Here is a 16319-nt window from a genome sequence, read left to right as displayed (position 1 = left end):
GCGAAGGTTAAAAAATGTAAACTTTGAAATAAAATCTACTTAGTTATAATTCATATTAACTTACATATAGCTGTCTTCTCTTATTTAATGGCCTTTATTTTAATAATGACTTAATATATAAATGAGACTAATATTAACTATCTATCTACAGGGGACATGTTTATGATGCTATGGTCCATGGATGAAGAATGAAAGAAGTGTCATTGTACCATCTGCTCTGACAACATGTATTTACTTTAGATTTTACCAACAAAAACTCATTAAGGCGTTTAAATACACTCAGGAGTATACCCTGAAGCTCATTCTTTGTATGACTTGTGCAGATAGAGGCACTGACACACACAAACACACACACACAAACACACACACACACACACCCACACACACACACACACACACACATACACACTCACTCAGAAACCCAAGTAGCCCACACACACACACAAACACATGTACATGCAACCCCCCCATAAACCTCCCCACAATATGCCCACGCACACATACACACACACACACATACACACGCACACATACACACACACACACACACACATACACAGACATACACACACACGCACACAAACACAAAAACACACAAACACACACAAACATACTCACTCAAAAACCCACGTAGCCCCCACATGCGCACACAAACACAGGTACATGCAACCCCCCCTAATAAAACTCCCTCAATCATGCACACATACACACGCATACACCTACACACACACACAAACACACAAAAACACTCTTGACACCAACACACTCATACTCAGAAACCCACATAGACCCACTCATACACACACTAACACATGTACATGCAACGCCCCCCCCCACACACACACGCACACACACACACACACACACACACACACACACACAGACACACACACACACACACAAACACACACACACACACGCATACACATACACACACACACAAACACACAAAAACACTCTGACACAAACACACTCATACATACTCACTCAGAAACCCACATAGACCCACTCATACACACACTAACACATGTACATGCAACGCCCCCCCCCCCACACACACACACCCCATAACCCTCTCCCCACCAAACGCACAACCACACGCACACACGCACACCCACACACGTGGTGTGTGTGGCTAGCGAGGACATGGCTCCCAGGCTGCAGCAGGAGGCTCTAAAGTCTGCAGCAGTAGCGCTGTGCCAGTGTCTGAACTGGAATCAGGTTTCCCTGGCAGGCTTAGGGCTCAGGGCACACGGAGGTTACTGAGGGTGGACATGGACTGTGTTAGTGGCACCTGTTGCAAATACATTCCCCATTGTAACTCAATCACATGTCAGACAAGGAAAAGAAAACTGTTAAAGTACCGCTTCATTTAAATCACTGTCATACTCTTTTCAATTAAGGCCGAATAAAACTAAAATGATGATGGATAAGTCACTGTGATCGCGCGACTCTGCTCCAGAAAAGACACGTGGAATGATTAAGGAGCTTGAACTCTGTGATTCATATCTGGCATTTAACAACCTCCGATACATTTTGAATGCATGTGATCGGCATTTGTTGCACTTCTGTTGTAAAGCAAATTGTAAATATCCAATTTCCAATTAGTTTACAAGTAGATAAACAGCATCCATGCCAGAAACATGAATGAGTAGGAAGTCTCTCTTTCAGACAAAGACTGGAAGATGTTTGTGATTGACAGCCATTGTTGCCCTGCCCAGCGGAGAGTGACAAGGGTGGAGTGGACTGGTTAGTTTGTGTATCTGTCAAAACACCTAAGTGTCGGAGCAGCAGAGAATATGTGAAAGTGATACACATCTATCAGCAGACCACTTGAGCTGTATCATTGTATTTGTTATAGGGGTGATACTATGCCACCAGGTGTGAGTGTGATTAGCCATTACAAGCCGTAAGGAAATCTGCCTTTTCCTGTGTTTAAGTGACATCACAAGTGGCAGTGTCTACCTAGATGTATGCTGGATAGCATAAGGATTTGGGCCATAGCGCAGGGGTCTTACTGGACCGACCAATCCAATGCAATGTAAGATCAACAATGGCTGAGGTGCTCACAACATTAAACCAGTGGCTTATAAAAAGAAAGATGTGGTCAAAATAATGTCATGCTTTTGAAATGTACACCTTTGCTTTGATCAGATGTACAGGTCGGTAGATTAAAGATCTGGGCTTTGACACGCCAGCTGTGTGGGTTCTGTCTGGACCAGGAGATGTATGTTATGTTAGGCATGTGCAAGACTGGAAAGTAGTTTAACGCATAATATGTAACATATCCGCATTAAAATATCTAAACACAACCAGACTGATGAATACATTTTGTCAAGTTGTGTTCTTACATTATCCTTGTTTCCAACAATGTTCAAACCCAGATAGCAATATTGTTTTATTCACAGGAACGGCCCGTTACGATTGGTCAAATATTGGTGATGTAGTCAGTTTACCCTATCCACTCTGGGGAAACAATTATACATTAAGGACCAAATTTTTTGATCTAGCTTACTATGATGTGCTACTTTGACAAGTGGCTCATGTCGGCCACCATGCTAATCTAGTGTTTCCCACATAAAGACTTTACTTGGGCGGGTCGTTTTTATTTGAGAGAATGACGCCTTCCGCCATTGATAGTGTTTCCCATACATTGAGCCCATATCATTTCTTCATTGTTTAAAATGGGTTGAACTACACATTGATTGGCTTGATATGCATCGCCGGTAAAATTGCATTTAATAAGGCTATTGTTTCTAAGCAGCCTATTGTGTAGAAATATTGAGGAAAGGATGGCTCTATAGAGTCTCCTAGGCAGGTATACACCCCGAGACACACGGTCTGATACCGGTGATTGTGTCTTTAGTTACCTTCGTAATATCAATGTTAAATATCTGTTGAATCCCTCCCCCCTCCTGTAAGCTACCACCACAAGTAAAATGTGGGAAACACCTTCATGCTCATAAAGTTATTTTTAGTAAGATGGTCCCTTCATAACATGATCTACAGATGTTTTGGTAATCGTCTCATTTAATTGTAAGTAAGCAAGTTAGGTTATGTAACTTATGGCAAACTCATTACAATAAAATTACATAATGTGAATAAACTTAACGTAACGTAAATTCAACTTTAATACATTTACTCGTCCATGATCATGATTTCTTGCCTGAGTCACGTCAGATAGATTTGGCTGTAATGGTGTTGAAGTCAACAACTCCCTCGCTACTTCACTACATCATTGTTTTGATTGATATCAATTACATACTATACCTTTAAGGTAAAAATGCCTTTGTAGGCCCAGTTTCCACCAGTACTAAAAAAAGAAGTATTGTGTATTTGTCTACTTTATTTAACTTTCATCTTTACTACAGAAATCAACAGAAATCAGTCTACGCTTCTAGAGATCGATACATTCCAGATACATCCCAGACCCATACACTTGAAGTTGAAGTGCTAGCGACTAGTTCTAACCACTGTTAATAATAAAAATAAACATTTGTTATAAACATAAGTTACAAACATTGAGGCACAATAACAAGTGTAAGACCCGACCGTAGTTACGAGGAGGACGCTCCAGGCCTTTAAGAAATGAGTAAATGTGCCCTGCGTGATGGACTGCACTGTTGTCTATTTGGATGTGGATCAGGCAGAATTCCCTTAACCCACACATCACAGACCCAGTCTGTCATGGCCTCGAGGCGATGGGGCCATTCAGTTGCACAAACCACAGCACAAAATAAAATGCTGTGCCATTTAATGCATTCCATAAACAACTGTATCACTCTGCCTATTGTCCGGAGTCTACGCAAGTGAAGAGTGGTTTTGTATCATGAGACTGGAGGGAGATTCGGGGAGCCACAGGGAAAAAGAACAATAGTTAAAACTTTAATTGGACGCAATTGGATTTGTGTAGTTGTAGTGGAGACGCAGAGTCCGGAGAGACGGTGCCCGGGGCCACGGTGCTTTTGGTGATCTGTGTGTATCAGTGGGAGTGATTCATGTCCCGGGGGAGCCGCTGTCAGTAGCAAGGCTCCACGATGGCATTCCTTCTGATCCAGGCCATTATGAGTCTATTCAGCAGCGGCGGAGCCTGCTTACGCGGGCTTCTCCCTGAGCTGACCTGCTGAGCCGTCCGCCGGGCCTGACTCAACACGGCCGCTAATCCACACCTCGCAGAGTAATAACACAGACTTAGACTCAAGTCTGGGGATCAAGTCATGCAACCAGTCGCATGGGATGTGCATAACAAGATCGGCAGACATCCCCTTTGGTATCACAACTATAGGCACCACTATGTCCACAATGGTCCACACTGTTTTCACAGTTTTACGCCGTCACACGCGTATGTGCGCACGCGCACGCACAAACACACACACACACACACACACAAATGTGAATATACACTACACTGCACACACACATTAAGCCCGTTAATGTCTGTCTCATTGCACATGGTTTTATGAACCATGTGAACCAAACGAACCTCCCATTCAAACCAAGCAAAGATCAAAAGAATCCCAAGATTATCAGCTGTAGGCGCTTTTTTGAAAAGCATCAGCAGATCAATAGTGAGGTTATCTGCACTATCTCGCTTTCTGACCTCTTTTCCTGAAAGCCAGCATCAGCAGGGTCAGAGAAACAATGTGGCGGCGAGGTAAAGACACAAGCAGCCATTGTGCCCAATAAAATGTTCCCATTCCATTGGCCTTTGTTTAGTGAGTGATGAAGACGGATCACCTTTTGACGTCCGGATTAAGTTACGTTTATAATTGCACTGTCATTTATAATGGCCCGATTGCATTAAGCTTCATTATCCAGGCATTCCTCTTAGAGGCTTCATAGGGGCGTGCCTACAGGTAAAGAAGCCCTGTAGGTGAACGCCCCACCCTGTCCAACCCCTTTACCCCCCCCCCTCCCCCCCACTTCTCCTCATTATTGTTTGGAACGTCACCACTTGGTTGCGAGGCCTCACAGTCGATAAGCAGGCTAATGATTGGCTGTCAGGTCCCAGCGGTGCTGCACATTCTGTGGTGTGGGCGCCATCACCCCCTGAGGGGGTCCCACCACAGTAGGGGGCTTTCCCTGAGTCATACTCTCCTCGTTCGCTTTGAAGCACAAAGAAAAACACAGAAACATGTCGCCAATGTTGTTTATTGTGCAGTGAAAGAGACTGCAATCAAATCCTCATAATTATCAGAAATCAACGAGCGGTTAATGGTGTCAGGCTTTTAATTTGTTTTGCCATCGGCCATCTTTATTTGTCAAGTTTTAAAGGCACGGTAAGCAATGATCTTTTTTGTACTGACTCATTACATTGTTATAAATAAGTTAGAATGGATGTACGAATGGACTCTCTAGAAGATTATGCCTACATTTTATATCAAAAATGATATATAAAAAGATCCAATACTTTTCAAGCCTAGGATGAAGGGGACACTCATTGTGAACGATTGTATTTTTTGTTGCTACCTGACTGCTAAGTAAATCGAACCATTTCCAAATCCCAGAGTGAAATAATTCCAAGTCTGACATCATCAGCCCATGCAGCCCAACGTTCAATGTCATTGACACGGGCATAGCAAGACAGGCCATAGAGGCCATCTTGGATCCACAGCGGCAGTCACATTGGACTCTGAAGTGAGGTCCCGCCCAGGACCTCACTTCACCACCAAAGGCCCATTCCAATCATGAGTAAACTGCAACCCCTCACAACATTGCATACAATGCAAGGAAATCCATATCTGTTTCCTTGTTAAAGATGCAATGTGAAAATGGAAAACATCTGTGGGTTTTTTTCTGCTTAATTGCAGTGATTTTTGATGACAGCGCTACCTCATGCAAGCCTTAGCAAAATAAAGCTTACATAAACCCCCTATCTCAGTTAGGGTTTAGTGACCGTGAACATGAAGTGCTGTCATTGCCAATTCATGTTAAGTAAATATTTCCCAAAGAAAGTCAAAAGCCAGGTTGAAAAGTACAGAATAAAACCCAACACCAATTGAAGTCCATTTTCTGGACATAAAAATTGACTTCATACTATTTAATAAGCCCTTTGCTTTATTCAGGACAGGATAGATATTGAATAGAGTATTTTAATAAATTGAAAATCAATTCTGGGCAACATCCGCATATTGTTGACGTTCAGCACAAGATGTCCAGCACAAGACGTCTGTGACGTGTGTGAAAATTGGTACATTTTGTTAAGTATTTCCTGTGCGGACAGCAGAGCGGGTAATGGTGTTGTTCTCTCCGAGCACCCCCGTCCCTCCTCTGCTCCTCTGTCCTCCTCCAAGGATGCTCATTAGAAGACTAACCAGCGTCGGGGTTTGATAACTGCCCTGCTCGGCGGCGTCACTCCCGCAAATTGCCGTGGCTCCCACTTAAGAGCCGGCCGTTGATAGCGGTATCAGCAGACAGGCTCGGCTCGCAAAGACAAAGTGTCCGGCTCCAAACGACCTCCCGAAATAGACAAGTGGTGTATTGGACCACGGCCCCAGGCCCCTTGGCGCGGTGCGGAGGGGCTCTGACAAGGACCCCGCTCAGGAAGGGCTTGTCATCAGGACCATTGCTGTTAATGGCCTTCGGATATCGGAGGAAGGCGGCAGACGCTAAAAGAACCTCACCTAGCCCGCCTCGCATTGCCGTGACCCCTAGCAGCCGATAGCTCTCCCCCACAGCCGAGCCCTGCCACGCCGCAGACAGGTCAGACACAGCGCCGCCTGGCTGGAGTGGGAGCCACTCTCTACCGCCGAGCTGATAATGATGATGGTGGTTCACAATCACTAACAGTATGAGGCCTGCTCTCTCTCTCTCTCTGTGGTCTGGACATGAACGCAGCAGCGCGCAGCTCCCCCCGCTCCAAAGTGGCTGTTTATTGTTATACTCTGAGCAATAACTCTAATATGAGCCGTTGTGGGTTGTTTTGTTTCATTCTCTGGATTCACTCGCATATATTTGGTGTTTGTTAAACGCGCGTTTTCGTCAGCAGACTGCCATTGCTAAAAGCTAAGGCAATTACCATTGGAAGGGCAACATACAAAGATGGCGAAGCAGGGAAACAGGGGGATTGAAGCACCAAGGCATTGCGCTAATGTCTGCTCTGGGACCCTGTCTTTCCATGAGAGAATTTATAATTATACAGAGGGCATCGGTCGCTGTTCTGAAGCCTAACTCGAGTCCAGATCCTCCCAAAACAGTCACTGTCCTGCACAGGGATAGTAAGGACAATCCCTGGTGCTAAGCTTCCACTTCAGCTCCTCTGTAGTAAATGACTTACACAGACATTACATTGCATTGCATTTATTTAGCTGACACTTTTGTCTAAAGTAAATTATAACAATAAATATATTCAACAATGAAAAAATAACCCAAAAAAGTGTAAGAATCCTTTGAGTAAATAGAATTCATAAAATAAGCAAAGCCTGTGTATAAACTTGCTGCAATACAGAAACATGAGATCTAAAAGTAGTATCATTAATATAATTTGAATCTTCTTGTGATCAGTTTTCACCCTGCGGGGGAGGTGGGGTAGGGTTTCAGAGGTCCTGAGGTCAGTGGGGAGTTCGCTCCACCACAGGACCGATAAGAATTATCGGTCCTGTGGTGGAGATTCTGTTCAGCGGCTGCTGGGGTCCCCATACTGAGATAGTAGCAAGCCGTTTGGCAGCCAAGGAGCGTAGTTGACGGGCTTGGCCGTATGGTTTGACCATGCGCTGGATGCAGCACATGTTGACAAGCACCAGGGACTTGAATTGGATTGGGACAGCCACCAGCAGCCAGAGTAGCAGGGTGCTGCGGAGAGCTGAAGAGCGAGAGAACTTTGGTAGTCTGATTATTGATGAGCTGCAGAGGAGCAGTTGCACATGCAGGCAGACCGGCCAGAGAAATTCAAAGTAGTCTAGGAGTGAGATGAGAGCCTGAACCCAAACCTTGTTGTTCTTCTGGGTGAGGAACGGATGTATTCTCCTGTTGTTGTACAGCATGAAGCAGCAGGAGCAGGTGGTCGCAGTGATGTTGACAGCGGAGGACAGTTGGTCATTCAGTGTCCCACCAAGGTTCCTTGCTGTCCGACTCGCAGGCACCACCGAGTTTTCGTTAGTGATGAAGGTTTTGGTTGGGAGATATCTTCCCTGGAAGGAAGAGCAGCACAGTCTAGTCCAGACTGAGCTCAGTTGGTGTGTGGACATCCATTGAGAGATGGACCAGACACGCAGAGATGTGTGTGCTTCTACACTGTGAGTGCGAAGGGAAGAACATGCAATCAATGGGAGAACAGACAGGGATGTCCAGACAGCATCCTCACTGGTTATGGGCAGCTGCGGGAGAAGGCAAGGAACGATGATACAATTATCCCTCTCTGGTCATTCAAAGCCTCACTAGCAATCAAAGGACATTTTGAAACCCAATGCTCAACGATACCTATAGATATACTGTTGCCAATGGAGTTTGAACGGCTGGGTGTCAAACAGCCTAAACACGAGACTATCCTGCCCGAACACGTAAACATATTATTGTTTTTAAGAATATTTGCATGCAGACAGATCTCCATTTTGATATCATTGATCTAATTCAGTATCGCAGCACCATCTCTGTCAGCTTTCTTATCAATGGGAGATGCATCTTCACGTGTCTCTTCAAAGGGATCCCTAGACTCCGCCGGCAAACTCAAATCAATCGGCTCATCTCTTGGCTTTGTAGCTGCACGCAACATGTGAACAATGGATCTCCTCAAGAGGTATCATAGTATCCGCATGGGGCAGAAGTCCAGCACATGACTAATGGCACTCCATTATATATGCTAATGCTACGCTAACGCTACCACTGGCGGCATTAAGTTAGCCATGCTGCGGGATGAGATCATGTTTGCTGAAAGGAGAACCAGTCGATGAAAAACGGATGATGGCAGAAAATACCATCTTCATAATGCGCCGTTTCTCAGAGGCAGCCGTGTGCCAGGGAGGAGGGAGCTAGTGGTCATTAGGACTCTTAAAGGGTAACGACTCCTAACTCTGATTCACTTGATCTCATATCTTAAGAGGAAGCTGTGCAGTGCCTGCCAGTCTGGCGCTCAGCGGCTCCTCGCATGACCTCAGCAGCGGGGCCTGCCGGCAGCTCACAATGGCCCAGCCTGCTGCTGTGACCCGTGTCCCTGGTGCTGTGTGTGTACACGGGGAGCCCAAGAGCAGGGGAGGAAATCCTGGTACAGAACACACCCGGAAAGAGAGTAGCCATTCTAGTTTAGCAGGTCTATCCTTAGAGGTCAAACTTAGCCCTGTAGGCCCCTTGGCGCCCACTCTCCCCCCCCCCCCACACACACACACACAGCCTCCCTGAAGACATTCCAGCCCATGTAGTGTGACTCAAAACAGCACAGATCTGCCACATCTCAGCCCTGTATAGGTAATAGCCTTTGCTAAGTTTATATTTTCCAATACTGCATCATGCAGGGTTTAGCCAGAAGGCTGGCATTACTGCCAACAAGTTGTACAAACACGTCACAGCTAGAAAGCTGTTCCGAGGGGGTCCCGTCAGATTGATTTCTCAAAGACCCCTTGATCCTGATAGAGGCATGAAAATAATTAGCTATGGTGCAAATATGAGATCTTAATCATATTCAAGGCAAGAACATCTGGACTGAGACTATCCTTTTTTCACCCCTTCTTTGCACGTTGGTTCTCCGCTGTAAAGCCCTTTGTAAAGAACGTATACATTTGATTTAGCTTAATGGAGCTTTCTGTCTATACTCGACGAAACCACACGGAGCGCCTGTATTAAACATCTTCAGAAAGTTTGTCAAACAGCCAGATAGTCAGAAAATCAAACAGTCAGATAGTCGGACAGTCAGAAAGCCAGACAGTCAGAAAGTCAGACAGCCAGACAGCCAGACAGTCGGACTGTGCTGAAGACGAACGAGAACACCCCGATGTCTTCAAAGAGAGCATCCTTCCTCGTGTTCCTCTGGTCTTCCCTCTCCGGTAAACAACCGTCGCTGGTGACAGGGCCTCAAGCCTGTCCCCTGAGCTCTGCCTCCTCTGACCGGGCTGCCGGTCCGGGGCTGGGCGGGGACGGCTTGGCGGGGGGGGGCCGGGCCCCATTCGTCATGCCGTGTATTTACAGGCGGTGTCAGCGCCGGGTGGAGCAAGACGTCTCTGCTGCGACGACACACTGGCGTGGGGCGCCAGACTCCGGGCCTCCCCTCGGCCCTCTGTTTACTTTCTAAACAGGCCTCTGTTTGGACTTACATCAGTGCGGGGAGAATATCTAAGAAAACGAGGAAGGAAATGTGCGGAAAACAAAGGAAAGGGAAAGAAACCCTCTGTGATAGCCGCTGCCCCGTGCTGTTCCTGATTACGGCAGAGTTGCGGAGCGCAATGGCGCCACCAAGATCGGCCATCCAGGCAGGCGGCAGGCCAGACCGGGGGGGAGGGGGTTGGGGTGGGGGGTGGGAGTGGGCGGGGGCGGGGGGGTACTGGCGCTTGCAAAATACCAAATAGAGGAGCCGTCAGGGAGCTCTCGGGCTGTTTATGTATTTTAGATGGCTGTTTTTGATTTCATAAAGAAGGAAAAGAAGGATGGACGCTTCACACACGCAGGGAGCTTGTTTTGCCGTACAATTATGCAATGTGGTTTGATTCGAAGGCACAAAAGGGCTGTAGTATCAGATAGGGAAAGAACAATGTTTCAGTAACACAAGACGAACGACAAAAAGTGTTTAGGATAATATTTACTTTAACCCAAAATGTTTTTAGGCAGAATGTCTTTGTGTTGGCATTAAGCAAACAAAGCTGGAGTGATACAAGGGAAAGGTTCCCAAAGATTTCCCCAAATCTCAAATTACAGTTTTTTTATAACACTATAGTTATTTTTTTGTTATTTTTTTTAACACTATAGACACATGCTTAGACCAAAGTAACACAACTTGAAGTTTTTGTTACTATACCTTAAACAAATGTAAACATTCCTTAAACAAAAGCGCTGCTTTGCACTTTAGTTGCAATTGTGCAACACACTTGCTATTTTCTGCAACACACTTGCTCCTGCACACTACACACAATTTCATACATAAGACACTTAGTTCAAAAATGACATCTCAGTATATCATTGGGAGAATACATCTATTCAAAATACTTAACACATTGGGTAATTGAAAATGCTTAAATACAGACCTCAAAACACTTACTTAAAAAACTGAACACCTATCAGCCAGCTACAAAAAGGTCAAAGGGCAATTGTGCACATCCCGGGGCAGCGCGGGGAAAATATATCATTGTGTGCCGCCATAAGCCTTTGAGAGTAACTGCACCATCATGCAAAAATAGGTCCCTACAATATCCAGCATATCATCACACTTCTAGATGCACTTCATGATGCAGCTGAACAGGACAGATCAGAGCAGCCCAGGTTTGTTGTTGTCTGGGATAATGTTTGTTTCCATCGGACTGTTTTGGTCTGGAACTGGTACACCAACCATAAACAATTTGAAGTCGAAGGCCTATACTCGCCATTTATAAAACCTATAGAAGGTTTTTTTTCAGCTTGAGGATGTAGTGTATATGACCGCCAACCACATGCCCGCATGCCTCTTCTGAAGGCAATGGAACGGGCCTGCAGAGACATTGAGGTAAGGTCAATCCATTAATGGATTTGGCACACAAGGAGAGGATCCATAAGCCAACCAACGCACAATTGCCGTGTTTTTCTGTGTTTACAGTACAGTTGTGTATTTTTGGTTAATTTTTGTTATATTTTTGCTGAAACTGAATTTACTGAACTGTAAAGTACTGTACTGCAATGTACAGTATTGAGTATTAGATGTTTTGGTTGTTGTGAAAACGTGCCTTCTGTGGAACTGAATAAAAACAGTGAATATGGAAGACTGCAATGTTTTATATAAAGTAGACTACTGTGTTGCTGCTGATCTGAAAGTGTATTCATATGATACAAGTGTGTATCATTTTGTCATCAAAGTGACATTTTCACAAAGGATTGTTAGGTTTCAATAGAAGAGTTTCAATTTGACATAGTGACATAGTGTATATTTCTCAGTGTTGTGTCTTATTTGCTTGTGTGTTGAGTTTTGACACAATGAGCCAAGTTTTGCAAAATGGAACCTTTGGTATTGCCATATAACATATACGTCTATGAATTAACCCTACAGCTCCCAATCTGTACTAATGAACATTTCATTTCATTCTAAATTTTGTGTGTCTACTGGTGTGAGCGTTTTTGATGTGTGGGTTTTTGTGTGTGTCATTAAGTATGTGTGTGTGTGTGAGTTATTGTGTGGCTGGGTGTTATTGTGTTTGTGTATGTGTGTGTCTGTGTGTTATTGTGTGGCTGGGTGTTATTGTGTTTGTGTATGTGTGTGTGTGTGTGTGTGTGTGTGTGTGTGTGTGTGTGTTACTGTGTGTGTTTGTGTCTGTGTGTATTATTGTGTGTGTCGGTGTTATTGTGTGTGTGGATGTTATTGTGTTAGTGTTATTGTGTGTGTGTGTGTGTGTGTGTGTGTGTTTGTGTGTATGTGCATGTGTGTTATTCTGTGTGTGTGTGTGTGTGTGTGTGTGTGTGTGTGTGTGTGTGTGTGTGTGTGTGTGTGTGTGTGTGCGTGTGTGTGTGCGCGTGTGTGTTATTGTGTGTGTGTGTGTATGTGTGCGCGGGGCATGCGTACTTGCATATGAAAGTGCACATATAGTCAGGGATATTTCCGGTCCCAGAGACTGGCGTGTCCTGTCTGACGTACGTCTCTCAACAGAATCTCTCCCCACATCTCCCCCGGGATCTCTCCGGAGTCAATTATGCAAATCGCGTCTGCAGACTTCTTCAAGTTTTTTGTTTTTCTCCAAAGAGTATGTTTTCGTGCGTAACAGCCGGTGATCCTTTAGCCTCTTGAGTCAGCGGCCGGGCGACACTCTGTCTAATCTCGACTGCAAAGGAACAGCGTCAGGGGACAAAAAAGGGGAAGAATTGAAACCCAAAAGGCTTCAGTCGGTAGGAACTAGGGAGCCTCAGAGGCTGAAGCGCGAGTGAAAGAAAAATCAGCAGTAAAGATTGGAAACAGGAAGAGTGTGGCGTCAGAGCAGGCTGGAGATAAGAGCCCTGCACTCCGTACACAAACACTGGCTCTCTCTCTGGCGTCCCCCGGCCCCTGAGCCGCGACCGCGGCTCGCCCGACCCAGGGCTGGCCCTGGACGGGGGCCGGCACCGGATTCTGCACCCAGCAGATCCAGGGCCCTGATCCACCCCATGTGGAACCAGCCCCCGGGACCTTCCGGGGGGTGGGGGGGGGGGGGCACAGGGGTTTGTGTCAGTCGCACCCCAAAACCGTCCCACCGTCCCATAAGCCCAACTGACTCTTTAAGGGCCCCTGAAAAGACTACTTACATCCCATCGCCCAGGGACACCAACCTCTACTCAGGAATAGACTCAATGTTGTTAGAACACAACTCAAAGGGGAACCATCGGAAAATCTATTATGTGTTATATTTTCTTCGCGAAGTCCTGATTACAATTTATAGAATGTTACCGTTTCTTTATAATTGAACTTCGCAAGATTAAGTGGACAGAAAATGGAGAACTTGTATTCTGTCAATTCCAGCACATCCCATTTTAAAATACAAGTGGTCCGACAGTAGCTCAGGAGGTAGAGTAGGTTGACTGTAACCCGGAAGTTCGCTTTGGATAAAACCTCAGGAACCGCATCACAGTCAACAGAGGACCTCACACAGACTGCCACTGTGTGTACGTTCAGACCCGCAACCAGACCTGAACTGCAAAGCTTCAAGCTCTTGAAATCTGTAGCTTGGCTTGAAAAAGGAGCATTGCTAATTTTCTCAGAAAGGAATACAGCGAGAGAGCAGGCGCCTGTTATAAACCACAGAGGTTGGGGATGAGATCGCCTTGGGTCTCAAGCGCTGCATGACAGCGTTTTCAGCAGACTGACAGACTGTGCGTGGAGAAGAGGTGCGAGCAAGTCTGCGAGTCTCCTTGCTCAGGGCTAGCGGCCTCGGATCCAAGCCGGCTCCGTAATAGCAGCCCGTGGGCCCACTAGGCCCCCTCTCTGGGATGTCTGAATATGGATTCAAACAAGCCTTCATTATACAGACACACGGAGCCCTGGAGCACCTTGGTACTGGGAAGGACAGAGAGAGAGAGAGAGGGAGAGAGAGAGGGAGAGAGAGAGAGAGAGAGAGAGAGAGAGAGAGAGAGAGATCCTGCTACTGGCTGCTACAGGCTTATCTTCCCTTCTGCTGTACATCTCTCATTCTTCTGATCCCATTCTCCACACTGCACTCAGCCGCTAATCCCTCATCTCCCTCTTTTCTCTCCCTCTCTCTCTCTCTGATCTGTCCAGTTCACTCCCTGACTCACTCACTCCTCCCCCTCTTTTCGTCCCTCAACAGGCCTTTCGTTTCTTACCTTTCTCTCATCCCCCCAATCTTCTGTAGTGAAGGACAACTTCGGGAATGGGGCTGGTGAGAGGCCAAAGCATCAAACCAGCAGGCCGTCATACAGGGTTAGTTTGGTATCAGCTGCAGTTCTTTCTTGCAAGGTGTGAGCTATGGCGAATGTGTTATTTTCTCCTTGGTTGCTGGTAAACACAAAATCAATACTTGTGTGGTTTTTCATATATCACATCGTTTGTCATGAACATAATTACATTCGACAGCATAATTAATTAAATGGGCAATAAATGGTTGGGAAAGGAGTTGTTGTTATTATTCCGCTCTTTACGTGAATAGCTTTGATCCCAGAGCAGCACAGATCCCAACATTTTGGTTTCTCTTCAAAGCCAATAAAAGCCAGCAAACATGCAGTGGATGTGATTTTAAGTCAATCTGATGTGTTCTCAATATCAAGACATAGGAGAAAAAGAGAAGGAAAGGAGAAAGGAGCAAGAGAGAGAGACAAATATTAATTAGAACCATCCTTTCTTCTGCTACCGCAGCCCCCATGTTTACCAAAGTAGCAGTAACGGCCCCTTCCTCTTCCTCCTCCCTCTTTTCCTACCCCTCCTCCCCTCCCCACCTCCTCCGCCTCCTCCTCCCTCCTCCTCCTCCTCCCCCTCCTCTTCCTCCTCCTCCTCCCTCCTCCTCCTCCTCCTCCTCCCCTCCTCCCACCCCTCCTCCTCCTCCTCCTCCTCCCCTCCTCCTCCCCCTCCTCTTCCTCCTCCCCCTCCCCTTGGGTCTGATCTGGAGACACCCGCTGAGTGTCTCAGGCCACATCCAGACTTATGATTACCAGAGAGGTTCGGCTCTCAGGAAGCCATAAGATAAGGATGAGAGCAAGGGTGAGCTATAGCTCTAGTGAGGGCGAGTTATAGCTCAAGTGAGGGTGAGCTCTAGCTCTAGTGAGGGTGAGCTATAGCTCTGGTGAGGGTGAGCTCTAGCTCTATTGAGGGTGAGCTCTAGTGAGGGTGAGCTATAGCTCTGGTGAGGGTGAGCTCTAGCTCTATTGAGGGTGAGCTCTAGCTCTAGACGGTGAGCTCTAGTTCAAGTGAGGGTGAGCTCTAGCTAAAGTGAGAGTTAGCTCCAGCTCTGTGCTGCAGCATTGTGGATGATGTCCTACACCATCTAAAGTTGTTATTACATCATTGATGGTTTCAGGTACATATATCAGCTACATGTATCAGGTACTCTGTGCTTTGGTTACAGGACTGCGATCTGACCCTTCACATAAGAAGCACTCAAAACATATCGACCTGCTTGATTTTCACAGAGAATGGGAGACTTATTTAATGCTTATATCCTACAGGAACCTGACAATTAAGGGGCATGACATTGATTAAATGGAAGGGATTTTTGTTTTCTATTTGCCAACCTAATCTGCCTTCCCGTCACCAGGCTCCGGATCCCACAGCCGAATCGGGGAAGGCCCCTCCACCAGCGGAGCCTGTCTGCATCATGGGTGTTCAACTCGTGAGGGTCTTCTGGAGCTTCTGTCTAGCCCGAGGGCAGTGAGCACGGCCGGGCCTGATTCCCCGTCTGACTTCACGAAGACAGAATGATTCATTACCATAGAAACCACTAATATGAGTCGTCTTTTGAATAATCATCAATTATTCACGCGTGTCAGCCGCTCTCAGACTGTTTTGGATGCTCTGTAAACACCAGCTAACTAACTTCCCCCTGATGCTTCTCCCAAGTGAAAACAAGCGTTGGTTCTCATCCTGCCCGCTGTTTACTGCTGTGACGTCGGCGCAGACCCTCAAGTGCTTAATGGCCAGCGTATTGTAATTAAACTCCACCGCCGGACCCCAGCCCTCTCTGAGAACACACACTGAAACTAAACGTCAGCTAGCCTTCCTGATTCACATCGAAACC

This window comes from Pollachius pollachius, assembly GCF_949987615.1.
Source record: "Pollachius pollachius genome assembly, chromosome: 9".
NCBI classification, from domain to species: domain Eukaryota; kingdom Metazoa; phylum Chordata; class Actinopteri; order Gadiformes; family Gadidae; genus Pollachius; species Pollachius pollachius.
Note: the sequence above shows the minus strand (reverse complement) of the source record.